The sequence below is a fragment of the Amblyraja radiata genome, chromosome 10, assembly GCF_010909765.2.
Source record: "Amblyraja radiata isolate CabotCenter1 chromosome 10, sAmbRad1.1.pri, whole genome shotgun sequence".
Classification (NCBI taxonomy): Eukaryota; Metazoa; Chordata; class Chondrichthyes; order Rajiformes; family Rajidae; genus Amblyraja; species Amblyraja radiata.
The window spans coordinates 3,489,824-3,517,515 of NC_045965.1; the positions used below are offsets into that span (position 1 = coordinate 3,489,824).

A 27,692-nucleotide genomic window follows, 5' to 3' on the forward strand; every position below is an offset into this window, starting at 1 on the left:
TCACTCACTCACTCACTCACTCACTCACTCACTCACTCACTCACTCACTCACTCAAACACACACACACACACACACACAAACACAAACACAAACACAAACACACACACACACACACTCACTCACTCACTCACTCACTCACTCACTCACTCACTCACTCACTCACTCACTCACTCAAACACACACACACACACACACACACACACACACACACACACACACACACACACACACACTCACTCACTCACTCACTCACTCACTCACTCACTCACTCACTCACTCACTCACTCACTCACTCACTCACTCACTCAAACACACACACACACACACAAACACAAACACAAACACAAACACACACACACACAACTCGGGTACACACACACATACACACACACACACACACACACACACACACACACACATACACACACACACACACACACAACTCGGGTACACACACACACACACACAACTCGGGTACACACACACAACTCGGGTACACACACACACACACACACACACACACACACACACACACACACACACACACACACACACACACACACACACACACTGTGCCATCAGTCCCATCCCTGGGTACTCCCACAGTCCCAGAGCCACACACAGCTCGCAGTGAACACACACACATACGTGCAAGAGTCTAGCAGAACACATCTGTTGCCAGAGCCCTGACCAGAATGAGTCACCGCTGTCTGAGCTGGGTCATTTATCACTCCTCGAGCAACATTGTAACTTCACCCACATTCACATGAGTTATTGGGCCCTTTGTTCTGTCCCTGCGTTTGTGAGACATGAAGAGTCAACTTTACTATTGCATAAGAGGCAGCGGCTGCTACAAACAAGCAATGAGCGGCACGGTGGTGCAGCGGTAGAGTTGCTGCCTCACTGCGCCAGAGACCCGGGTTCCATCTTGACTACGGGTGCTGTCTGTGGTGAGGGACTGGAACACTCAGGGGTGGTGGTAGGGGCAGATAGCATTGTAGCGTTTAAAAGGCTTTTAGATAGGCACATGGAAATGCAGGAAATGGAGGGGTTTAGATTGTGTGCAGGCAGGGGAGGTGGACAAGGCATCAGAAACAGGCCCTTCGGCCCAATCGTCCATGCTGACCTCCACATTATTCCCATTTGCCAATATGTTTGGCCCATATCCTTCTAAACCTTTCCAATCCATGAATGGGGGTAGGACTTGACAAGCATAGGCTTCTTCCTATCCCTTTTCGAACGAGTCTAATGTGTATTATGTTGAAATTGGCTTTTGATTTTTTAATTTATGTATGTACATATATGTTATGTATATGTGTATGTGTGTATATGTGTATATGTATGTATGTATATATGTATATGTATGTATGTGTGTATGTATTTATGTATATATATATGTATATATATAATTTTCCTTGTATTTATTCCTTTTCATCTTTTCTTTTCTTCTTTTTTTTTTTTTAATCGTTCGAAATAAAGATATCATTCATAGCTGTCCAAATGTCTTTTAAATGTTGTTATGGTACCTGCCTCAACTACCATGTCTGGCAGCTCATTCCATATACACACCAATCTCCATGTGAATAAGTTGCCCCTCTGATTCCTATTAAATCTCTCCCCACTCCCCTGAAACCAATGTCCTCTGGTTCTTGATTCCCCAACTCTGGGTAAAAGACTCAATGTGCATTCACGTTTTCTCTTCCCCTCATGATTTTGTCCACCTCCATAAGATCTCCCCTCATCTTCCTGCGCTGTAAAGAACAACGTCCTATCCTGCCCGACCTCTCCCTGTAGCTCAGCGACTCAAGTCCTGACAACATCCTTGTCATTCTTCACTGTACCCATTGCAGCTTCATTTGACAGCCCATATTGAACAGTGTCATCATTTTCAGATATTGATTGCAGCTGGGGTAAACATCATGCTGCTGATCACCGAATGGTAATGCCTGCACTAAATCTTTCTATATGTTGTTTTCTAGAGATCCAAGGCATGGGGAGACCGAGGGAATGGTGGAATGAACCTCGGAGACTGAAAACGAAGCTGAAAAAGGTACTTTTCTCACCTACAGTTCTATTTGTTTCGATGTTGGTCGGCTTCCCATTGTAAATCTGTTTCAGCAAAGTGTTCTTGTTTTGTCAAGAGTCAAAATTGTTTCATTATCATAAGTGCCGACAGCAGAACAATATTCTTGCTTGCTGCAGCTTAACAGGCTTGTAGGCGCAATAACACAGAGATAATACGTGAGACTCCTTAATACAATTCATTAATAACTGTAATAGTACATTACACTAATAGTCTGTGGTGCCGTCAATAACACAGTTCATAGAAGATCATAGTAGCTGGGAATAGACACAAAAAGCTGCAGTAACTCAGCGGGTCAGGCAGCATCTCTGCAGAACATGGATAGGTGACGTTTCACAGAGTGCTGGAGTAACTCAGCGGGTCAGGCAGCATATCTGCAGAACATGGATAGGTGATGTTTTGGGTTGGGGCCCTTCTTCAGAAAAGTCACCTATCCATGTTCTCCAGAAATGTTGTCTGACCGGCTGAGTTATAGACATTCGCCAAAGGTGCAGGAACAGGCCATTCGGCCCTTCGAGCCAGCACCGCCATTCAATGTGATCATGGCTGATCATCCCCAATCAGTACCCCGTTTCCTACCTTCTCCCCATATCCCCTGACTCCGCTATTTTTAAGAGCCCTATCTAGCTCTCTCTTGAAAGTATCCAGAGAACCGGCCTCCACCGCCCTCTGAGGCAGAGAATTCCACAGACTCCTGTACTTTGTGTCTTTTTGCGTAAACCAATACGTGCAGTTCCTTGTTTCTACCTAAACTGTCAGCGGTTTCCGTGTGATTACATCTGCCATTTATGACGAGCGGATTTGATCACAGGTTCGCTCCTGACCACGGGTGCTGATGAGCTTGAACATTCTCCCCGTGACCTGCTTGGGTTTGCCCCGGGTGCACTGGTTTCGTCCCACACTCCAGTGACCTGCGGGTTTGTGGGTTAATTTGGCTTCAGTAAAATTGTAAATTGTCCCTAGTGTGTAGGATAGTGCAGGTGTAGGGGGATTGTTGGTCAGTGCGGACTCAGTGGGCCGAAGGGCATGTTTCCGTTCTGTATCTGTAAACAATACTAAACTAAACTTACTTCCAGGAATGTACTAAGAAGGAACTGCAGATGCTGGAAAATCGAAGGTAGACAAAAATGCTGGAGAAACTCAGCGGGTGAGGCAGCATCTATGGAGCGAAGGAAATAGCAACGATTTGGGTCGAAACCCTTCTTCAATGCATTTTCTTTCTCCAAACCCCCCCCCCCCTCCGCCGTTTCTACCCGAAACGTTGCCTATTTCCTTCGCTCCATAGATGCTGCCTCAACCGCTGAGTTTCTCCAGCATTTTCTGTCTATCCTGGAATGTACTAATCTGTGCGGGGGAAATGTTACTTCAAGTACTGTAGATATGGAACACGTTATTTTCCTGCAACCCAGAGTAATAATAGACGCACTTTGGGAATAGAAGGGCTTTTTAGTTCCACTGAAATAACATATTTGGCAAATGAATGAATAATTTAGTGCAATGTATTTCAAATCTCATAATATTGCGATTTAACGTAATGAAGGCGAAAACTATTGTCTTAAGAAATCATTATATGTTAAGCATCGACATTGAACTCGTTAGCTCTTGAAGATGCAGCCAGGCACATCTCCATTACTGGAAGCAGTGGGGCAGGATTTCTGATCTAGGTGGAGACCTCAGTTTGTAGCTTTGTATGGTTCCTCCAGAGGTGATGTCCACACTGGAATTTTGAGATCATAGTTTCAACAAGATTCTGTACAAATACCTCCATACAGAACACACCTGATATTTATCTTTCAGTCGAGGATAGACACAAAGTGCTGGAATAACTCAGTGGGACAAGCAGTATTTCTGGAGAGAAGGGATGGGTGAGACCCTTCTTCAGACTGAGAGTCAGGGGGAGAGGGAGGCATAGAGATATGGAAGGGCAAGGTGTGAAAACGAGTTAAAAGTGGATGAAGTCCAAAGAAAATGTAGACTGGATCATTCTTAGCTGAGGGGAAGATGAGAACAAGGCACACGATCAGTAAAATCAGGAGGGCAGTGAAACGAGTCGGAGAACCAGGATGGGGAGGGAGGGAGAGCAATGGTTGTGAAGTTGGTGGAGCTGGAGAGCAGGAGGAATCATAGAGGGGGAGCAGTGAGAGTGGGTGTTGCAGGAACCTCATTGGAGAGAGGAGGAGAACCTCCACAAAGTAGGAATACCTCGAGGAGATTTTACAGTGGAGCAGACAAAATGTTACCTTCAAGTCACTCATCCTTTCAGTAACTATGTCATAGTCATACAGTATGGAAACAGGCCCTTTGGCCCAAATTGACCATACCGCCCCATCTTGACGTCATATTTACTCACTTTTGGCCCATATCCCAGGAAGCCTTTCCTGTCTATGTGTGTCCATATGTCTCAACTACTTCTTCGAGCAACCCATTCCATATAGCAATCACCCTCTGTGTGAAATGTTGCCCCTCAGGTTCCTATTAAATCTTGCCCTCTCTCACCTTAAACCTACCCCTCTGGTCCTTGATTCAAGTTTATGTCTGGGCTACCTGTTGGATGGTTTGAATGAATCACAGCAACATTGTCCCTTGGTCTGCAGTTGTGCAGGAGACAGCAAGGTTGAGGAGGAGGGGATTCGGTGTTCCGGTGGCATCCTGAGTTTTGTTCATGTTCAAAAGTGAAAGGAGCAGAATTAGGCCGTTCGACCCATCAAGTCTATTCCGTGGCTGATCTATCTTTCCCTCAACCCCATTCTCCTGCCTTCTCCACATAACCCTTAGCACCTGTACTAATCAAGAATCTATCTATCTCTGCCTTTAAAATATTGATTGACGGCCTCCACAACGTTCTGTGGCAAAGAATTCCACGTTCCACAGATCCACAATCTGGATTCCACAGATTCACCACCCTCTGACTAAAGAAATTCCTCCCTATCTCCGTCCGAAAGGATCGTCCTTTAATTCTGAGGCTATGACCTCTGGTCCTAGACTCTTCCACTGGTGGAAACATCCTGCCCAGGCCTTTCAATATTTGGTAAGTTTCAATGAGGTGCCCCCTCATCCTTCTAAACTCCAGCGAGTACAGGCCCAATGCTGTCAAACGCTCATCGTTTGTTAACCCACTCATTCCTGGGATCGTTCTCGTAGACCTTTACAGACGGAGGGACGGAAATTCTTATTTCTCACTTCTTGGTACTAATCCCGAAACTGCACTGCAAATGTGCCGTGACATGTTGTCCACTACAATGACGAGACAGCACACCATAAGCCAGGTGGGGAACATGGGCTCCAGGCATGTGTCAAGAATCCGCTCGTCAGAATTCTTTGCCTTTGCAATTTAAACATTACACTTGCAGTAAAACGCCAAAAAGAATCAGCATTACAGTTTGGCTCTTGACGTCTTTTCTGGATGCTTCAGGTGTAACTGGAGGTGACAATGAGCTGGTGCACTGACATCTCATGGCTGTGTACACTGCTTCTGTACAATACTTTGATGTCTCGTGTCTGCTAGACGAGGCTTGAGCATGTCTTTTCTTTAAAGCAAGTCAAAGCCAAACAGCCAACTGATAATACAACAGAATTGGTAATAATCTTTCCCACAGACAGTGGAAATGTCATCGTTTAGATGAGCTTTGAGTTGCAGCATGGAAACAGGCCCTTCGACCCACCGGGTCCATGCCGACCATCCATCACCCGTTCACACTAGTTCTATTACCCCAATTTCTCATCCACTCCCTATACACTAGGGGCTATTTACAATGGGCCAATTGACCTAGAAACCTGCACGTCTTTGGGATGTGAGAGGAAACTGGAGCACCCGGGGGGAACGCACATGGTTACGGTGAGAATGTGCCAAGTTCACGCAGACAGCATCCCTAGGCCAGGATCGAACCAGGTCTCGGGTGATGTGAGGCAGCAGCTCTACCCGCTGCACCACTATGCCGCCATCCAGTCATTGAGCACGGAAACAGTCCCCTCAGCCCAATTTGTCATGTTAACCAAGATGTCATGTCCATCTAAGGTAGTTCAATTTATCTGTGGTTGGCCCATATCACCCAAATCCTCTCCTATCGATGCACCTGTCCAAGTGTGTATTAAATGCTGTTATAGCCCCTGCCTCAACTACCTCCTCTGGCAGCTTGTCCCATACACTCACCACTCTCTGTGTAAAGTTGTCCTTCAGGTTTCCTGACCTTAAACCTATATCTTCAAATACTTGATTTCCTTAACATTGAGAAAAGACTCTGCGCATTCACAGTACTTGGGTAGAATGCGTACTCTACATGAGAACATGTGAGTCTGTACATTTTCACGCCTGTATGGTCGTGAGTCGTCTCCTCAAGTCGCGTAAAGAGTCGTAACATTTTTCTGGTCGCCGCTGGATTTTGAAATGTTCAAAACTTTTTGGCGACTGTGGGCTTGACGTTGCCTGTCTTCTCCTGACGTAGCTGCTGTCGTAGGTTGTCGCCAGGATGACGCAGGTTGTTGCCAGGTGCTGACTTTGGTGAATTCCATTGGCGACTACCTACGTCAACCGGCGACAGGTACCGGCGACTGAATTGTCTTCAGTTGTCGCCGACAGGGTCGTTGCTTGTCGTAGCTTGTCGTGGGTGGACGTAGGTTAACCATTTGTCATAGGTTCTCACCATGCGGTCGTTGGTTGTCGTAGGTGTGGTCATAGGTGAACATCCTAATCGGTTGCCGGTTCTCGGTAGCTTGCCGTAGCTTGACATCGACTCGTAGACATTGTCGTGGGGGGGGGGGGGGGGGGGGCTCCAGTCGCCGCTTTTTCAGTGACCTGCTACGACTGTGACGGTCGCCGGCAGTCGTCGAAAAAAATTGCCTCAGTGGGACAGGCCCTTTAGGCTTTAGAGACCATCAGCATGACTAAGATCGTAAGTACAGAGCTGTACTGAAGGGTACAGATTGGTGGTTTCAGGGTTGGATGTTTCAGGCAAAGGGCCTGAGGTGCCAACATGGCATTCACACTAACTGTGGTTGCGATTCAGATGTTCTGAGGAAAAAGGGCAGGTGATATTTCTGATCAGAACCCTTCTTTAGCCTCCTCAGACGTCTTCACTTTCTCTGAGACCCTCTCTCACTGCTTCCCCTCTGCAGTTCACCAGCATCTGCAGTTCCTTTCTAAACCCCCTTCCTATAGTGTGAACAACACTGCACCAGGCAGGCTGGTTCTGGTCTCTGTAATGTAGTGCAGCATCACAATCAGTAAGGCTACCTGCTTACCAATCTGATAGCTGACTTACCAAGCAGCGCAAAATCATCTCTCACAAATCATCCAGTGCTTTCAAATTCCCTGTGGCAAAGTAACACAGAAAGGCATGGTCCCACCAAGCAGGAGTCAAACGTGTTTTATTGTCATGTGTCCCAGATAGAACAATGGAATTCTTGCTTGCTGCAGCACAACACAATATGTCAATATAGTACACTGTAAACAATATGATAAACGAGAAAAAAAAGTTTGTTGTGTGTATATATACACATACTCACATATACATTACATATATATACATACACACGTACACATACATACACAGAAAAAAACAAACAACAATATGGTGTAATAACAATAATAGTCTATTTTGTTCAGAGTTTAATGTAGGCTGTAAAGGTTAATAGCTTGATGGCTGTGGGGAAGTAGCTGTTCCTGAACCTGGACGTTACTATTTTCAGGCTCCAGTGCCTTCTTCCCGATGGCAGTGGTGAAATGAGTGTGTGGCCAGGGTGATGTGGGTCTCTGATGATGCTGGCTGCCTTTTTGAGGCAGCTACTATGATTGATCCCTTCGATGGTGGGGAGGTCAGAGCCGGTGATGGACTGGGCAGTGTTTGCAACTTTTTGCAGTCTTCTTTGTAGAACAGCAGACAGATTGATCCAAAAACCAAGCATGCATAATGCAAAAGCCTTAAATATACATGTCACATCACATTAGGGCAGTGTCATGGAGTCATTGAGTGATACGGTGTGGAAACAGGCCCTCCAGCCCAACTTGCCCAAACTGGCCAACAATGTCCCATCTACACTAATTCCATATATCTCCAAACCCGTCCTATCCATGTGCATGTCTCTAACTGTTTCTTAAATGTTGGGATAGTCACAGCCTCCACTACCTCCTCTGGCAGCTTGTTCCATACACCCATGTGTGAAAAAGTTACCCCTCAGATTCCTGTTAAAACCTTTCCCCTTCACCTTAAACCTATGACCTCTGGTCCTAAGGTCATAAGCGATAGGAGTAGAATTAGGCCATTCGGCCCATCAAGTCTACTCCAGCATTCAATCATGGCTGATCTATCTCTCTCTCCTGACCCCATTCTCCTGCCTTCTCCCCATAACCCCTGACACCCGTACTAATACAAGAATCTATCTATCTCTGCCTTAAAAATATCCACGACTTCCTCCACGGCCTTCTGTGGCAAAGAATTCCACAGATTTACTGCCCTCTGACTAAAGAAATTTCACCTCGTCTCCTTCCTAAAAGAACTTTCTTTAATTCCTCGATTCACCTACATGGGACAAGAGACTCTGTGCATCGACCTGATCTCTTCCTCTCATGATTGTGAGTGGACATCAGCTGAAAGTGAGTTTAGCATTGTAGTGTTAGGCCACAGTTAAAATTATATTTAAAATCTGCACAGGCCGAACGCACCCGAGAATCAAAACTGCTTCTCCCACCCAGCAAGTATTAACTGGGTCATTTCTATCTGCTTCTGCTGTGCATCCATGCCAGGGTTGATCAGGAGCATTGGGCCAGAAGCACACTGAGTTAGTGTAGTCAGCCCGAAAGATGCTTCTCCAACTGCGAGCAAAATACAATCAGTGCATCAGCCTTTGAGACATAATGTGTGGTCGAAATACGCTGTCCTTCCAACAATAGCACACCGGCCCTTCCTGTAGACCAGTGGACCCCATCTCAATGGTTCAACTTTATTGTCACAAGGTGCAGTGAAATTCATTTTATTCTCACGCACAATCTTTGTTAAGTACAAGTGTATAGGAATAGCAGATTACACTGAGCCAGTGATTGCTCTAGGTGGCACGGTGGCACAGCGGTAGAGTTGCTGCCTTCCAGGGCTTTCAGACCCAGGTTCGATCCAGACTATGGGTGCTGTCTGTATGGAGTTTGCACGTTCTCCCCATGACCGCGTGGGTTTTCTCCAGGATCTTTGGTTTCCTCCCACACTCCAAAGACGTACAGGTTTGTAGGTTAAATGGCTTGGTATAAATGTGAATTATCCCTAGTGTGTGTAGGATAGTGTTAGTGTGCGGGGATCGCTGGTCGGCACGGACTTGGTGGTCCGAAGGGCCTGTTTCTGCGCTGTATCTATAAACTAAACTAAACTAAAGTATACACGAGGAGCCATGTGTTGGCACCAATATTTCGGATTGAAGTTGTTATAAATATCAAGGATGTGAACATCTGTGGGAACAATCTGTGAACCAGCAATGACTTTGTACAGATGATGGACGGGCATCAACTATATCAGGATGCTTCAAGGACATTTGGACCCTGAATACACAGCCTAGGAGTCGTGAGCGCCTCTGTGTTTTTACAGCCTTGGTCATTTGATAGGGGGGGAAGTTGCTGGCAGATGAATCCCATCAGATGTCAGACATCCCCCCTGCCACGTAGATTAAGGAGCAGTTCCGTGTTGCTTCCACGCAGTGGCTCTGGGCAGAATTACCCCTCGCTCCCCTCGGCAATCCATCTCATCACCTCCACCCTGAAGGTATGTTTGTTAAATCAGTCCAGATGGCCTCACCTAGATGACAGCTCGGCAGATATTAATCAACCCGTCGTCTATGGGTTCTCTTTTTCTCCCAAAGGCTAAGGAAGGAAAAGGGATAAGTGAATATTTTGTGGTGATCGGAATTCTGCTGCTGTTGTCTTCAGAGTGTTGTACTTTATTGTCACATGTCACGTTGTCACAGTGAAATTCATCTTTGTAAACAGTTCAGCACAAGTACCACTATACATAAGCACTTAGATACATCTTAGATACGCATCTCAGATACAGTACAAGTGTTTAGCAGTACACCACTGAGACAGTACACAGAGTCACCAGTTTGGTGCCATTGCCACGTCCCAGTTGTTGTAAGTGCAGGGATCTTGACCTGATCATGAAGCTCTGTTGTCCTGGCGGCGTTGCAGGGTTGGCCTGGCCAAGCGTAACCGCGGTGACCTCAGCCGCTGTTCCACCGCTGCTCCACCGCTGCAGCTCACGTGCTCGGCCTCAGGAGTAGGAGTTGGAGTCTGGTGTCGAAGATTCCACTTTAAAACCATTTTGTAATTCTTACTTGACCATCAATCAGCTCCTGAAAGTTTGCTGTCTCTGATATTTCATCGAGGGTTCTGTGGTGCCCACATAGACTGGGTGGCCCATTCACCGATGATCAGAGGCACAGAGTCATGCAGTCATATATGGAAACAGGCCCTTCGTCCCAAATCATGCATGCCCAACCAAGATGCCCATCTAAGCTGGTCACATCTGCCCGTGTTTTTGCCCACCGACCTCTAAATCTTTCCTGTCCATGTTATTATAGATGCCTCAATTAACTCTTCTGGCAACTCGTTCCATATACCCACCACCTTCTGTGTGAAAAAGTTGCCTCTCAGGTTCCTGTTAAACGTTTGCCCTCTCACCTTAACCTATGTCCTCTCGTTCTTGATTCTGGGTGAAAGACATTGCGCATTCACCCTACTGATTCCCCTCATGGTTTTATACAACTCTATAAGATCACCCCTCAGGTTCCTGTACTCCAAGGAGCACTATCCAGTCAGCGGAGAGACTATACATGATTACAATCAAGCCATCCCCAGTGTACAGATACAGGATAAAGGGTATAATGTTTAGTGCAAGATAAAGTCCGACTAAAGATAGTCTGAGGGTCTCCAATGAGATAGTTGGGAGATCAGGACAGCTCTCTAGTTGATGATAGGATGGTTCAGTTGTTTGATAACAGCTAGGAAGAAACTGTCCCTGAATCTGGAGGTGTGCGTTATCACACTTCTATACCTTTTGCCCGATGGGAGAGGCGAGAAGAGGGGGTGAGATGGGTCCTAGATTATGCTACTGGTCTTGCCGAGGCAGCGTGAAGTGTAGATGAGGTGAATGGATGGGAGGTTGGTTTGTGAGATGGTCTGGGCTCCGTCCACAACTCTCTATAATTTCTTGTGGTCTCGGATGGAGCTGTTCCCAAACCAAGCTGTGATACATCTCGATAGTTAGTGGTTGACACTGCCTGAAGTGGCCTCCTGTGTTGGGACAGAAAGAGAGATTCGATTTCCTTTGATGCAATTTTGTCAGAATTCTCCCCAGCTGAAGTGTCATGAGCAAAATTATAACGGATGTATAAAGCATTAGAAAATGAATGATGTGAAATTAGAGATTTGCCTTTAATGTGCAACAGATGTAAGCGGATTACTCAGAGCAGATCTGGGCACCAAGCCTTAGGAAGGATATATTATACTTTGCCTTGGAGAGTCAACAGATTGATACACACGCTCCCAAAGGCTAAACTATACATTGCGCTAACTATTTGCTGCAATTTAGACGGCTGGGGAGAATTTGATTGAAGATTTTATTTTGAGATGTTAGGGGGAACTGATGGAGTGGAAGGAGAAACCACTGCTGGAGTGGGAGATATGGGATGGGGTAGTGTCCTTAAATTGGAGGTCATTTTAGGTGAACGAAAGGCAGACACATCACAACACAAAGGGTGAAAGAGGATGAGAAATCACTTTTGTGGATGGCAAATGAAGCTATTTTGCCAATAAATATCTTAATAGCTTTCTGAGCTTTACAGATTTGTAATCAGGTACGTGCACATTAATTGACTGATTAGCCATGACCTTACCAAATGGTGGAACAGACTTAAGAGGCTAAATAACCTACCTGGCAGCTATGTTAGACGCAACAAGCTGGAGTAACTCAGCGGGTCAGACAGCATCTCTGGAGAAAAGGAATAGGTGACGTTTCAGGTCAAGACCCTTCTTCAGGCTCCAATTTTCCATCTTGTACCCATCAATACTATTTCATGGAATTGGTCTCAAGGTTAATGTGTAGATAAAGCAATGTTATTGCTCTGAAGAAGGGTCCGACATGAAACGTTACCTATCCATATTCTCCAGAAATGCTGCCTGACCCGCTGAGTTACTCCAGCACTCTGTGAAACGTCACCTATCCATGTTCTCCACAGATGTTGCATGACCCGCTGAGTTACTCCAGCACTCTGTGAAACGTCACCTATCCATGTTCTCCACAGATGCTGCCTGACCCGCTGAGTTACTCCAGCACTCTGTGAAACGTCACCTATCCATGTTCTCCACAGATGCTGCCTGACCCGCTGAGTTACTCCAGCACTCTGTGAAACGTCACCTATCCATGTTCTCCACAGATGCTGCCTGACCCGCTGAGTTACTCCAGCACTCTGTGAAACGTCACCTATCCATGTTCTCCACAGATGCTGCCTGAACCGCTGAGTTACTACAGCACTGTGTCCTTCATTGCACTGACCCTATAACATTCACATGGGACTGTGTGCGTCCCCATTCTGTGGAAGCAAGTCGATGCTTAGAGTTGTGGTAACAGTGAGCTCCTCCCTGGCAGAAAGAAGGTTTGGGCAGCTTCAAACCTGTGCACATCCCAACAGCAGGGATGTGCACAGCCCTGAGACTGTTGGCATTAGGCTCTAAGGCTGGGCATTCACTGTGCTCACAGGGCAGTCAGCATGGGACATGGAACAGAGATACATTCCTGTAGTGAGGTGCAGTCATTTCTGTTGATTGGGGTTTAGTCACACAGAGTGGTAGAGTTGCTGCCTTACAGCGCCACAGACACGAGTTGCATCCTGACTATGGGTGCGGTCTGCGTGGAGTTTGTACGTTCTCTCTGTGACAGCATGGATTTTCTCTGGGTGCTCCGGTTTCCTCCCACACTGTCTGAACAAGGGTCTCAAACCAAAACGTCACCTACCCTTTTTCTCCACAGACACTGCCTGTCCCGCTGAGTTACTCCAGCATTTTGCGTCTATCTTCAGTTTAAACCAACATCTTCAGTTCCTTCTTACACGGTGTCAAGTATTTTTGATTTGCACAACGATAATCTGGTTTTTATCTGTCAGAAAGTTAGTGCTGTATTCCAAGGAAAGTATTGTGATTCACATGGAATGGGGTGGTTGTACCATTGATCAATTCAATGCTGTTCAATTAGTCGTGCAGCAGTAGAGCTGCTGCCTTACAGTGCCAGAGACCCGGGTTCAATCCTGACTGCGGGTGCTGTCTGTATGGAGTTTGTACGTTCTCCCCGAGACCTGTGTGGATTTTTTCCAAGAACCTCTGTTTTCAGGGTAGAGAGAGGATTTTGCCAGGACGAGAGGGCGTGAGCTATAGGGAGAGGTTGAGCAGACTGGGACTCTATTCCTTGCAGCGCAGGGGGATGAGGGGAGATCTTATAGAGGTGTATACAATCATAAGAGGAATAGATCGAGTAGATACACAGAGTCTCTTGCCCAAAGTAGGTGAATCGAGGACCAGAGGACATAGGTTTAAGGTGAGGGGGAAAAGATTTAATAGGAATCTGAGGGGTAACTTTTTCACACAAAGGTGGTGAGTGTATGGAACAAGCTGCCAGAGGAAGTAGTTGAGGCAGGGACTATTCCAACATTTAAGAAACAGTTAGACAGGTGCATGGGTAGGAAAGGTTTGGAGGGATGTGGACCAAACATGAGCAGTTGGGACTAGTATAGCTGGGACACGTTGGTCGTTGTGGGCAAGTTGGGCCAAAGGGCCTGTTTCCACATTGTGACTCTATGACCATCCACATGCTAAAGACATAGGTTCATTGACTTGGTATAAGTGTAAATTGCCCCTAGTGTGTGTAGGATAGTGTTAATGTGCAGGGATCGCTGGTTGATTAGTGGTTCTCCCCGTGACCTGTGTGGGTTTTCTCCAAGGTCTTCGGTTTCCTCCCACACTCCAAAGACATAGGTTGTAGGTTAATAGGCTTGGTATAAGCGTAAATGTCCCCAGTGTGTGAAGGATGGTATAAATGTGTGGGGATCGCTGGTTGGTGCGGTCCCGGAGGGCCAAAGACCCTTTTTCCGCGCTGTATCTCTAAACTAAACCAGTGCGGTTCAATTGGTAGGTGCAGTTGGTGCCACTCCCCCTCAGTTTGAGTCTGTTGCAGTTTAGGCAGGCAGCTTGACATTCCAATGCACATCTCCATGTTGAGCACCCAGTGCTCTCTGTAACGTCTTACACTTGCAATTAGTCTAATCTCACAGATCAAAGGGAGCAGACTGCTGCAAAGTGAGAAAGCCCAGCGTGCAATTAATCCACTTGAGATATTACTTCATTCAGAAACTAATTCTTTCTACTTTGAAGTCATGTTCTTTTGCAAAATCGGTTAGCACAGCTCGTTTCGATTCCATTAAAGAGCTTCAGTTACAGTCCCTGAGAATTAATTGGGTGATTTGTACCACTTAAAGAATATTGATGTCCATTTTCTCCATACTTTAAGAGCTATTTGGCCAGATATAGCTTTTCACCGTACCTGGGTACATGTGGCATTAAACTCAACTCAATGTTGATAGGAAGGGTTTAGAGAGCTATGGGCAAAATGCAGGCAAGTGGGACTAGCCCATTATGCCGTCTTGGTCAGCATGGGCAAGGTGGGCCGAAGGGCCTGTTTCCATGCCCTACAGCTCTATGAAGATGCTCAATGTTGGACAAGCCATTGTGAGGATGGGTAACATAGAGACTGCAGATGCTGGCATCTTCAGCAAAACACAAAGTGTTGGAAGAACTCAGCGGGTCAGGCAGCATCTGTGGAGGGAATGGACAGGTGACGTTTTGGATGAGGGCCCTTCTTCAGACTGCAGTATTACTCTTCCAGTTCAATGTCTTGACTCTCGGTCTAATTTTTCTTTACCGTTATTTTATGTATGATTATTTCCACCTGCATGATCTCCAAATTATTTTCATTGATTGAACCATGTCGACCCATTTCTCAGCTACGAGGTTGAGGTGGCCCACACACTTTCCTGTCCCTTTTTCCCAGGGTGGGAATGTCAAAGGCTAGAAGACTTTGCTCTAAAGTGAGAGGGACAAAGTTTAAATGAGATGTGCGGGGCAAATGTTATACACTGTGAGTGGTGGGTGCCTGGAACGTGCTGCCAGGGGTGGTGGTGGTGGTGGAGGCAGATACGATAGTGGTGTTTCAGAGGCTTTACATCATTGTCACGTGTACCGAGGTACAGTGAAGAGCTTTTGTTGCGTGCTAACCAGTCAGTTGAAGGACTACATGATTACCATCGAGCCATCCACAGATACAGGATAAAATAAATAGTGATGGTCTTTTGGACAGACACATGGAAGTGCAGGGAATGGAGGGATATGAATCACATGTGGTCAGAGGAGATTAGTTTAGCTTGGCATCATGTTCAGTTGAGACATTGTGGGCTGAAGGGCCTGTTACCGGTGCTGCCAACTCTCACGCATTTCACAAAATTCTCACGCTCTCACACTGATCACACTGATCACAAATTTCACACGCTTAAAAATCTGCAGGTGCTGGAAGTTCAAAATAAAGCAAAAATTTTCTCCCGTGCAGATGGTGTGATAGGTGAGACACGACAGTGGAGGTCCCAACACCAAACACCCCCTTCCCCCTCCCCCCCCCCCCCCCCCCCCCCCCCCCCCCCCCCCCCCCCCCCCCCCCCCCGAGGCACCGCTCACACCTCCCACCCTCCCACCCTCACCTCCGGCAGCTCTGTGTCCGTCACCTCCACACCCCATGGAGTTTTAACCCCGGCCTGGAGCTAGGAACGGACCGGGTTAGTGGGGTCATTGGTGCCGCCTCCAGAGCCGCTGGGATGAATCTCTGGCTAAGGCTCCACTCCGATGCCCTCACCTCACCTCACCTCCCCCGGACCACAGCTGGACACAGAGTACCTGGGCCGGCCCACATTCCCGGGGGGGTGGGGGGGGTGTGGAGAGGGAGGATTCCCCGGGCATCGCCAAGTCTCCGCTCACTCCGGATGTTTTCGCCGCTTCACTGACACACACAAACACTGGCACACACAAGGTTTAAAAGGGTATGGGCCAAATGCGGATAAATGGGACTAGTTTAGATGGGGCATCGTGATCTGCATGAACAAGTTGGGATGAAGGGCCTGTTTCCATGCTGTAAGACTATGACACATTGTAGAAAGGGTGCAAGTGCTCTGGAGAGGATCCAGGGGCGATTTATGAACATGTTGGCAGAGCTGGAATTTTTTTTTCACTTTGAAGAAAGATTTGATAATTGGGATTGTATTCTCTGCAGCAACGGAGGTATAGAAAAAACTTAGTTGAAGTGAATAATATTATGAGAATAGGACCTGTTTCGCTTAACAAAGAGTGTAGGAAGGAACTGCAGATGCTGGTTTTAACTGAAGATAGACACTAAAAACTAGAAAACCTCAGTATGACTGGCACCATCTATGGAGTGAAAGAATAGGTGATGTTTTGGGTCGAGACCATCAGACTGAAGAGGTTGAAAACCAGCCATAAAACACAATGACTGGAGATGTGCGTTATCCAATTAAGGGCAGAAATCAGAATCATATGTTCAACTTTATTGATGTGACACCATAATAAATATATGGTGGAGCGGATGAGTTGCTGCCTTATTACCTCATGGGTTTTCTCGGGATATTTTTCCCAGGGTGGAAATATCAAAGACAAGTGGACTTAGCTTTAAAGTGAGAGAGGAAAAGTTTAAAGGATAATGTTTTTTTAGATAGAGGGTTGTGGGTGCCTGGAATGCATTGCCTGGGATGGTGGTGGAGGCAGGTACCATAGTGGTGTTTAAAAGGCTTTTGGGCAAGAGACATGGATATGTAGGTAACGGAGGGATATGGATTATGTACAGGCAGGGGAGATTAGTTTTACCAGATATCATGTTTGGCAGGGACATTGTAGGCCAAATGGCCTGTGGTGTACTCTTCAATAGATAGACACAAAAAACTGTAGTAACTCAACGGGCCAGATAGCATCTCTGGAGAAAAGGAATGGGTGACAGTTCGGGTCGAGACCCTTCTTTGGACTGGGAATACTGTGCGGGAGTGTCTCGGGGAAGCCGTGTGGGCCCGATCCACCCGACAAACAACCGTGGTGCCGATGACTGGAATGGGCCCCGGTAGGCCCGACTCGTCCCACAGGCCTCCCAGGGGACTGTGGAGAAGTGGAGAAGCCGGGCGGCGAGGCCTGCCTGGGTCGAAGAAGCCTTAGCGGCGGTGGTGATGGGAGTCTCGGCGGTGGAGGGGCCTCAGAGGCAGCTTGAGCCTCGATGGCCATGGGAGCACACGGCAGCCGGACCACAGTCGTTTGTCATTTTCTTTTTGTTTTTCATTTTTAATTTCAAGTTTTTTGTGTACTTTGTGTGTTATGACTGTCGGCAGAACTATTTCCCCCCAGGGTGAATAAAGTTTTATTGCATCATATCTATGTTTTAATCATCCACTCTACGCCTGATGTTTTTACTTCTTCAAAGTTGATAGAGCAGCACAGTGGCGCAGTGGTAGAGTTGCTGCCTTACAGCCATTACCACGCCAGAGACCCATGTTCAACCCCGACTAAGGGTGCTGTCTGTACGGAGTTTTTACGTTCTTCCCGTAACTGAGATGGTTTTCTCTGACATCTTAAGTTAATCCCACACTCCAAAGACTTACAGGTTTGTAGGTTAATTGGCTTGGTATAAATGTAAATTGTCCCTAGTGTGCATAGGATAGTGTTAGTGTGCGGGGATCGCTGGTCGGCACGGACTCAGTGAGCCGAAGAGCCTGTTTCCACGCTGTATCTCTACATTAAACTAAACTAAAGTAAGTTTCCTTTCGAAAGACACCATGAAGCTTGGAGATTGCTTCCATCAGCCTGTATGGAAACAATTTTTCGCTTGCGCACATTCTTTGGAAACCACAGGAATGTACGAAGTGAAAGACAAAGCAAGGTCAGACATCCTTTTAGTTGAGATTGTGGCTGAGCGACTCACTCTGAGCGAATGTCCAAAGCCTTTTCTCACTTAGGTGTTTCCAGAAACTCAGCATAATGTATGTGGTTGTATCCTCAATTTAAAAACGTGTGAATAAAAGATATGTAAAAAAGTAACGATGATAAAGAAAACAGGCCATTTTTTGCATATCTTTCATTCATTTGTTCCATATCTCTCTACATCATCGTCTATATCTCTCGTTTCCCTTTCCCGTGGCTTTCAGTCTGAAGAAGGGTCTGGACCCGAAACGTCACCCATTCCTTCTCTCCAGAGATGCTGTCTGTCCCGCTGAGTTACTCCAGCTTTTTGTGTCTATCTTCAGGGTTAAACCAACTTCGGCAGTTCCTTCCTACACATAGTGCCAAAGCACATGAGCTTGTTAAAGATTTTAACTCAAGTGGGAACATGAACCTGTTTGATCCCCCTGCGCATTGATTTCACGAGTCAAAAGTTAAATGTTTAATTGTCATATATTCCGGCAATGGAACCATGAAATACTTACTTGCTGCAGCTTAACGTGTCCATTCATGCAGTAACACATCGATAAATATGTATCGTATTTCCTGGCAATGCAGACGCACCTGTGTCGAAGCCGCACCCCCAATTTAAGTTGCTAAATTTTGAGAGGATCAAGGGTTTGGTTTAGTCCAGGGGTTGGCAACTTCGCCTGCGTGCCCTAGGACTGGCTGCAGTTCCCAGATCCCTTGCGTCCCAGAACTAGCTGCAGTTCCCAGGTCACCTGCGTGCCCTGGGACTAGCTCAAGTTCCCAGGTTGCCTGCCCCTGGACTGGCTGTGGGGCCCAGGTCGTCTGCACCGGGACTAGTAGAGAGAGGGAGAGAGAGTGAGAGAGAGAGAGAGAGAGAGCGGGCCTAGGACTAGGAGCAGCCAACCTTCCGCCCAGTAGCTAACCGCCAACCACCACCTCCACCGGTTGCGCCTGTGCCGAAGGACACCATAGCTGGCTGGCGGACGGGCCAGCAGAAGGCGCTGAGGTGGAGACCGGTTCCGCTGTAAGGTCCCAGCGGCCTCTTGCAGCCACCCGAGCTACTTCCCTCCCTGGCCACAATGCGGTGGCTCGGCCATGATCCCCGACCCCCTTCTTCTCAACGCTCCTGCCCTCCCCGCAATTTTACCCCAGGCGGCCCAGCCAATTTGTGCAGCCCAGGCCCTGCTGACCCAGGTCAGACTCCCTACACACTGTGAAAGGAACTCTCCCCCGCCCCCCCCCCAACCTCTTCCCCCCCCCCCCAGCGGCGCTGTACTTTTACAGCCCTTTCCCACTTTACAGCCGCTTCCCATCAGCTGCCAGCAATGAGGGATAGACTCATTGGGATAGAATATCGTTCTTTATGTTGCTGTACTGAGGGATATCCAAGGCTATCTTTCTTGGCTAACAACCTAACCTTCGGCCTCCAAGACGCAGGTAAATTTTCATGCCTTATTATTGGGTAAAAAATAGCGTTGTCATTGCCGGGAAATACGGTAATACTCAATAAAACAACAAAATAATACTAGGTAACCATAACATTGTTGTTTAGTTTAGTTTTGCGATACAGCATGGGAACAGGCCCTTCAGCCCACCCTGTCCATACCGACCATCGATTACCCGTTCACACTAGTTCTGTCTTATCCCACTTTCTCATCCGCTCCCTACACTCCCTACAATTAACCTAATAACCGCACATTTTTGAGATGTGGGAGGAAACCGGAGCACCCGGTGGAAACCCAGGCATTGATAGGGAGAGCACGTGGAAACTCCACACATACAGATAACACCCGAGATCTGGATCAAATCGGGATCTATGGCGCTGTGAGTCAGTGTCTTTACCACTGTGCCACCATTGTAGTGCAACCAAAGACACAGTCCCCAGATGATCATAGTTGCTGAGGTTAGTATTGTGCAGCGTTCAGGTGCCTGATGGTTGGTGTTGAACAGAAAAGAAAGATTTTGCTTTCATTGCCAGAAGCGGGAATCGTGAGACAACCATCGAAAGAGCTGGCTGAGGCCACATCTGCATTTTGGGGCAGATGTTTAGCACATGGATGTGGTTTGGGGGGGACTGACAGGAAGCGTGTCACTGCCTGGGAACATGGCAATGCTTTCCTGCAGTAGCAATAGGTTCCCATCTCCAAGAGAACATTTGCAAAGCTGTTCAAAGCTGGGCAGAGGTTGAGAAATAATCACCTCACAGTATGGAACATAGTAAGTCACAAACAACTCTCCTGGCCCCTGGGACTGTACAATCCGAATAAAGCACACCCACGTTAAGACTCACAGTCTTGGCTTTCTCAGATGTGGGAGGAATGTGCCTCGTTCTACATGGGATGTTCTCATGGAAGCACATTAGTCAGTCGGCTCCCAGTCAAACGTGGCACCCAATTAATCATTAAATTAAACGTTTTTAATGTTCATGGTGTCAACACTTCACATTAGACGAGAGCCAAGAGTTCAGTTCAGTTTAGAGATACAGGGCCTTGGCTCACTGAGCCCAGAGTGAACAGCGCACACTAGTTATATGCTACACACTAAGGACAATTTACAGAAGCCAATTAACCTACTAACCTGGACGTCTTTGGAGTGTGGGAGGAAACCGGAACACCCGGAAGAAAACTACGCGGTCACAGGGAGAACGTACAAACTCCGTACAGACATCACCCGTAGTCAGGATCAAACCCGGGTCTCCGGCTCTGCGGACAGCAACTCTACCGCTGCGACACTGAAGGAGGGATTTGACTCCCAACCATTTTCCAAGTATTGGCCTGGGATGATGTCTGAATCCTTTGTGTGTCCCGGGATGGATTTTCCTTGTTCATCTCCGGACCAGGATGCAGTGAAGGAACAACACTGGCAGGACCCATCTGTACTTCTCCACGTAACCTCTGTAACCTCTTCCCTCCAAACTACCGCTGGCGTGTGACCACAGAGTCCACACCGGAGTCTCGCCAGCTTAGAGGAGCAAAGTGGAAGGAATGGCCGGAAATGGAAGCCAATTGTTTTAACTGATTTAGTTGAATGTATGAATGAATGAATGAATGAATGAATGAATGAATGAATGAATGAATGAATGACGGAGTGAATGAATGCTTTATTGTAACATGCAACAAGTCACAGTGAAATTCTTTGCTTGCATCCCCAAGGTATGCAATTAGTTGCCACATAAAGGGCGCTGAGAAAGTTACAAAGTATCCATGCCAGGTCCCCCTCTGTTACACCCATGCATCCCGGCAGCAGTGTCCTCACTCCCACGCGGTCTGTCCTCATCCGTCGGTCGGCGCCCTTGATCCCCGCACACTAAAACTATTCTGCACTCGTTAGTGACAATTACTTTGCATTTTTTGGTATTTTATACCAAGCCAATTAGCCTACAAGCCTGGATGTTTTTGAAGTGTGGGAAGAAACCGAAGATCTCGGAGAAAACCCACGCATGTCACGGGGAGAGCGTACAAACTCCGTGCAGACAGCACCCGTAGTCAGGATGGAACCCTGGTCTCTGGCGCTGTAAGGCAGCAACTCCACCGTGCCAGTGGATGGGTTTAGGGAGTGGCTCGGATTCGGTGCAGGTGACCCGCCCTGGCCATGACCGCTGATGCGGGCTGTTCCAGGACCCCGTGGACACCAGGGTCAACACACACAGCTGATTTACAAACTTAAAACTCAGTCCGTGTTGCTTCAGTCATCAGATGAAATCTGCAAAATAATCAAGAAATGTTTCCGAATGTACTCATTCACAGACTGTCACGCACATACTTCTTCCACTTAAAACCACGAGATTCATTTCATATCTCCAAAGATGATGCATAAATATTAATAATTAGCATGATGCAGCAGCTTTTCTGAGCTTTTGATGTGCGGTGGGTTTTCCACTGATCAGGTCTCTGCCCAAACTCTGAAGATGACTAATGCAAGGACTGCAACCTGACCCAGAGGAACAAGGAACTGCAGGTGCTAAGGTTACAGTAAAAGACACCGAGTGCTGGAGTAACTCAGCAGGTCAGGCAGCATCTGTGGAAAACGTTGATAGGTGACGTTTCACAGAGTGCTGGAGTAACTCAGCGGGTCAGGCAGCATCTGTGGAGAACATGGATAGGTGACGTTTCACAGAGTGCTGGAGTAACTCAGCGGGTCAGGCAGCATCTGTGGAGAACATGGATAGGTGACGTTTCACAGAGTGCTGGAGTAACTCAGCGGGTCAGGCAGCATCTGTGGAGAACATGGATAGGTGACGTTTCAGGTGACACTTCTTCAAACTCTGCAGAAAGTTCCAGATCCTAAACTTTGCCTATCCATGGTTGGTCTGAAGAAGGGTCTCGACCAGAAACGTCACCCATTCCTTCTCTCCAGAGGTGTTGCCTGTCCCGCTGAATTACCCCAGCATTTTGAGTCTATCTTTGGGGTAAACCAGCATCTGCAGTTGCTTCCTACACATGCCTATCCATGTTTTGTTTTGTTTGTTTTCTTTAGTTGAGTTGAGTTTATTGTCACATATACAGTGAACAACTTTTTGTTACGTGTTATAAGACTATACATGATTACAATCAGGCCGTTCACAGTGTACAAATACAGGATAAAGGGTTAATGTAAGATAAATTCTAATTTAAAATAGTTCAAAGGTCTCCGATAAGTTCTCCAGAGATGCTGCCTGACCCGCTGAGCTACTCCAGCACTCTGTGAAACGTCATCTATCCAAGTTCTCCAGAGATGCTGCCTGACCCGCTGAGTTACTCCAGCACTCTGTGAAACATCACCTATCCATGTTCTCCAGAGATGCTGCCTGACCCGCTGAGTTACTCCAGCACTCTGTGTCTTTTACTCTAACCTTAGCACCTGCAGTTCCTTGTTCCTCTGGGTCAGGTTGCAGTCCTTGGATTAGTCACCCTAACTAACGAGTTGCCAGAGGAGGTAGTTGAGGCTGGTACAATAACAACATTTAAAATATATTTGTACGGATACAAGGATAGGACAGGTTTAGAGGGATATGGGCCAATTGCAGGCAGGTAGGACTAGTGTAGCTGGGGCATCTTGGTCGGCGTGGACAAGTTGGGCCGAAGGACCTGTTTAAAACCATAAGACGTACGACCAGGGTTAGGCCATTCGGCCCATTCAATCATGGCTGATGTTTTTCCCTCTCAACCCCATTCTCCTGCCTTCTCCCCATAACCTTTAGCCTGCAAAAGTGGTGCAGCGGTAGAGTTGCTGCCTTCCAGGGGACGGGGACCCGGGTTCAATCCTGAGCAAGGGTGCTGCCTGTATGGAGTTTATACATTCTCCCCATGACCACAAAGGTTTTCCCCAAGTGTTCCTGCTTCCTCCCACACTGCAAAGACGTAAAGGCTTGTAGGTTAATTGGCCTCTGTAAAATTGTAAATTGTCCCTGTTGTGTGTAGGATAGTGTTAGAGTATGGGGATCGCTAGTCAGCGTGGACCCGGTGGGCCGAAGGGCCTGTTTCCACACTGTATCTCAAAAGCCTAAAGGCAAAATAACATTTTCCCCAATAAGCAGGTTTTCCCTGACCCCAACTCTGCCCATTCACCGGGCTTTGAGTTAAACTAGTTATGGTAGTTGTCATAAGGTCACAAGGTCATAAGTGATATGAGTAGAATTAGGCCATCCAGCCCATCAAGTCTACTCTGCCATCCAATCACCAACCCCCTCACCCACCAGCTCCTCCCCCTCTCTCTGCATTCGTATGACAATAAACAATAGGTGCAGGAGTAGGCCATTCGGCCCTTCGAGCCAGCACCATCATTCAATGTGATCATGGCTGATCATCCACAAACAGTACCCCGTTCCTGCCTTCTCGCCACGTCCCCTGACTCCGCTATCTTTAAGAGCCCTATCTAACTCTCTACTGTATGGTAGTCTACAAAACCATCTCCGACTGTGGAAAAGGATTGGAGAGCTGTGAACTGGCAGCAGAAGATGTTCTCAGGAGGATGAGAGGAGAGTGTGACAGGAGATTGGAAAAGAAGATAGTCACAAAGTGCCTGAGTAACTCAATGGGCCATGCAGCATCTCTGGAGAAGAGGTTTCGGGTCAGGACCCTTCTTCAAACAGAAATGTTAGCCGGCGAACCGGAGATGTTATTTTGCTTTGTAATTTTGTTATTTTGGACTATAATTTAATTCCTTTATCTCGACAGGCAGCCTGCTGTTCTGACTGTCCACAGAGGAGGTTCTGTTGGAGCTGGAAATCTCTGTGGGTGTGATTCTTGCTGTCCCCTCTATGGCCAGTGGGAGGCGGTGTGTGCAGCCTGGTACGTGGGCCCAGTCGGTGGTCGTGTGGGTGTAAGTAGATGAAAACTTTCAGTGTGGGACATGACAAACAGAGACACACAAAGCATGTTTCCCTGCCATCTTGAACCTAACTAAGCACCAGGCCACCGACTCACACCCAACAGTTTCTCTCTAAAACCTCTGTTAGTTTTGGTTTTAGAGATACAATATGGAAGCAGGCCCTTCGGCCCACTGAGTCCGCACTGACCAGCGATCCCCGCACACCAACACTACACTACACACACTAGTGACAGTTTATAATTGTACCAAGCCAATTAACCCACAAACATGTACGTCTTTGGACTATGTGTGGAAACCGAAGATCTCAGAGAAAACCCACCTGGGTCACGGGGAGAACGTACAAACTCCGTACAGACAGCATCTGTGGACAGGATCGAACCCAGGTCTCTGGCGCTGCGAAGCAGCAACTTGGCCACCGTGCCGCCATCTTGAACCTAATTAGGCACCAACTCACATCCAACAGTTGCTCCCTAAACCCTCTGCATATGATTGCAATAGAATTGCAGCCCTATGTACACACAATCTAATGTATAATAGATCCATTCTCTAAGCAGGGAATTGCTTTAAAATTCCAATTGCCAAGCATAATCCAACCATACAGGTCTAATGTGCAAAACTGATCATTGGAACCAGTTCAAGATGGTCTTCCATAATGCCCATCAACTAATTAACCACTTGCTCCTGCCCTCCTTCGCCAGAATGATGCCTGAACAGACACAAAAAGCTGGAGTAACCAGGTGGGGGAGGCAGCATCTCTGGAGTAAAAGGAATGGGTGAAGTTTCGGGTTGAGAACGTTCTCCAGTGATTAGGGGGTATCGGCCGCAGAGAGAGGTTGCATCCACTTGGATTGTTTTCCCTGGAAGGCAGAGGCTTCTGGGAGAGCTGTTAGACGTGTCAAAAATGATGAGAGGCATAGATGGTGAGAACCTTTTTCCCAGGGTGGAAACATCAAATGCTAGAAGTTTAAGGGAAATGTATGGGGCGGGTTTGTTACACAAAGGGTGGTGGGTGCCTGGAATGCGCTGCCAGGGGTGGTGGTGGAAGCAGATACAATAGTGGTGTTTAAAGGGCCTGTCCCACTTAGGCAATTTTTTCGGCGACTGTCACAGTCGTAGCAGATCGCTGCAAAAATGGCGACAACCTACGACAGCACCTACGTCAGGAGAAGACAAGCTACGTCAAGCCCACAGTCGCCAAAATGTTTTGAACATTTCAAAATCCAGCGGCCACCAGAAAAACGTTACGTCTCTTTAGGCGACTTGAGGAGACGACTCACGACCATACAGGCATCACCCCGCAACCTTGTGGCAACAGCATAGTCACCCATAGTCACCGAAAAAAATGCCTGAGTGGGACAGGGGCTTTAGAAATGCAAGGAATGGAGGGATGCGGATCATGTACAGGCAGATAAATGATGGTGTTAGCACCATGATCAGCACAGACAATGTGGGCTGAAGGGCCTGTCGGTGTGCTGCACTGTTCTATGTTCTATAATCGTCACTCAGAGAACATGGAATTTAATATGGAGTCATGTGAGGTGTTGCATTTTGGGAAGTCTAACATGGGCAGGACCGACACAATGAATTGTAGGCAGATAGATAGATAGATAGATAGATAGATAGATAGATAGATAGATAGATAGATAGATAGATAGATAGATAGATAGATAGATAGATAGATAGATAGATAGATAGATAGATAGATAGATAGATAGATAGATAGATAGATAGATAGATAGATAGATAGATAGATAGATAGATAGATAGATAGATAGATAGATAGATAGATAGATAGATAGATAGATAGATAGATAGCCTTTATTGTCATAAAGCGATATAGGAGTTGCAGGTGCATGGGTTCCTTGAAGGTTGACTCGCAGGAGATAAGGTGATCAAAAAGGCTTTTGGCACTTTGGCCTTCCTCAGTCAGTATTGAGTGTAGAAGTTGGGAGGCCATGTTGCAGTTGTATAAGACATCGGTGAGACCGCATTTAGAATATTGTGTTTAGTTCTGGGCACCATGTTGTGGGAAAAATGTTGTCAAGCTGGAAGGGGTAAAGAGAACATTTATGAGGATGTTGCCAGGACTGGAGGGTCTGAGCTATAGGGAGAGGTTGAGTAGGCTGGGACTCTATTCCTTGGAGCGCAGGAAGATGAGAGGTTATCTTATAGAGGTGTATAAAATCATGAGAGGAATAGATCGGGTAGATACACAGAGACTCTTGCCCAGAGTAGGTGAATCGAGGACCAGAGGACAAAGGTTTAAGGAGAAGGGGAAAAGATTTAATAGGAATCTGAGGGGTAACCTTTTTACACAAAGGATGGTGGGTGTATGGAACAAGCTGCCAGAGGAGGTAGATGAGGCAGGAGTTAGACACAAAATGCTGGGGTAACTCAGCGGGACAGGCAGCATCTCTGGAGAGAAGGAATGGGTGTCGTTTCGGGACGAGACCCTTCTTCAGACTGCAGGACTACCCCAACGTTTAAGAAATAGTTAGACAGGTACATGGATAGGACAGTTTGGAGGGATATGGACAAAACCTGGGCAGCTGGGACTAGTGTAGATGGGCCGATGAGCCTGTTTCCACATTGTATCACTCTATGACTAGGACTGTAAAACTCATTTTGATTCTAGCCAGGAAAGGCAATATTTCAACTTTGACTAACAATTTACTTTTAGAGGCCACTTGAGGGTTTTTTAAATTTGCTTGAATATAATTGATTGGGAAAGTCAGTGACTAGTTCGTTATTCTGAAAATCTTCCCAGCGAAACACAAAAGTGAAAGGACATCTTTAATCCATTATGCTAGCTGTGGTAACCAGAGCAGACTGAAGCTGAGGGAGTTGAACCTGATCATTAAGGAAGCTGCTGCTAGTCTTTGGAGGATTTAACTCCCTGAGTTGTCTGGACGAAAGCAAACTAATCAAATCCTACTGTGATGACATAACCGCTGAGAACTGACATCTCCTGTTGTCCTCTGTGATTGAGCATTAGCTTAGGAACAATGTTAAATCCAGGCAGCTATTGCCACACAATACATGCAGCAGCTCGAGTAATCCCGGCAAGGCTTGCATTGAGTGTCTGCACAACGCACCATTTAAAAAGGTCAACGGCACCTTTCCACAAAAATCCCTACCTTAAAAGAATAACAGATGTTGTCAATGGTTATTAACTGAGTGCCCCTGCCTTTCAGTAGCCCTTGGAAAGTAGAGACACGAGGAACTGCAGATGCTGGAAACTTGAGCAAAACACAAAGTGCTGGAGGAAC

The 27,692-nt window shown here is 46.9% G+C and overlaps 1 long non-coding RNA gene across 1 annotated transcript in view; it reads left to right on the top strand.

Moving 5' to 3' along the window:
- The window catches only part of LOC116977452, a 72,851-nt gene extending 48,247 nt beyond the window's left edge, over positions 1-24,604 (top strand). Inside the window, exons 3-4 of the long non-coding RNA XR_004413221.1 lie at positions 1,981-2,051; positions 24,270-24,604. This is a non-coding gene — a long non-coding RNA (uncharacterized LOC116977452). The remainder of the gene's footprint in view (positions 1-1,980; positions 2,052-24,269) is intronic.
- Positions 24,605-27,692: the final 3,088 nt, after the last annotated feature.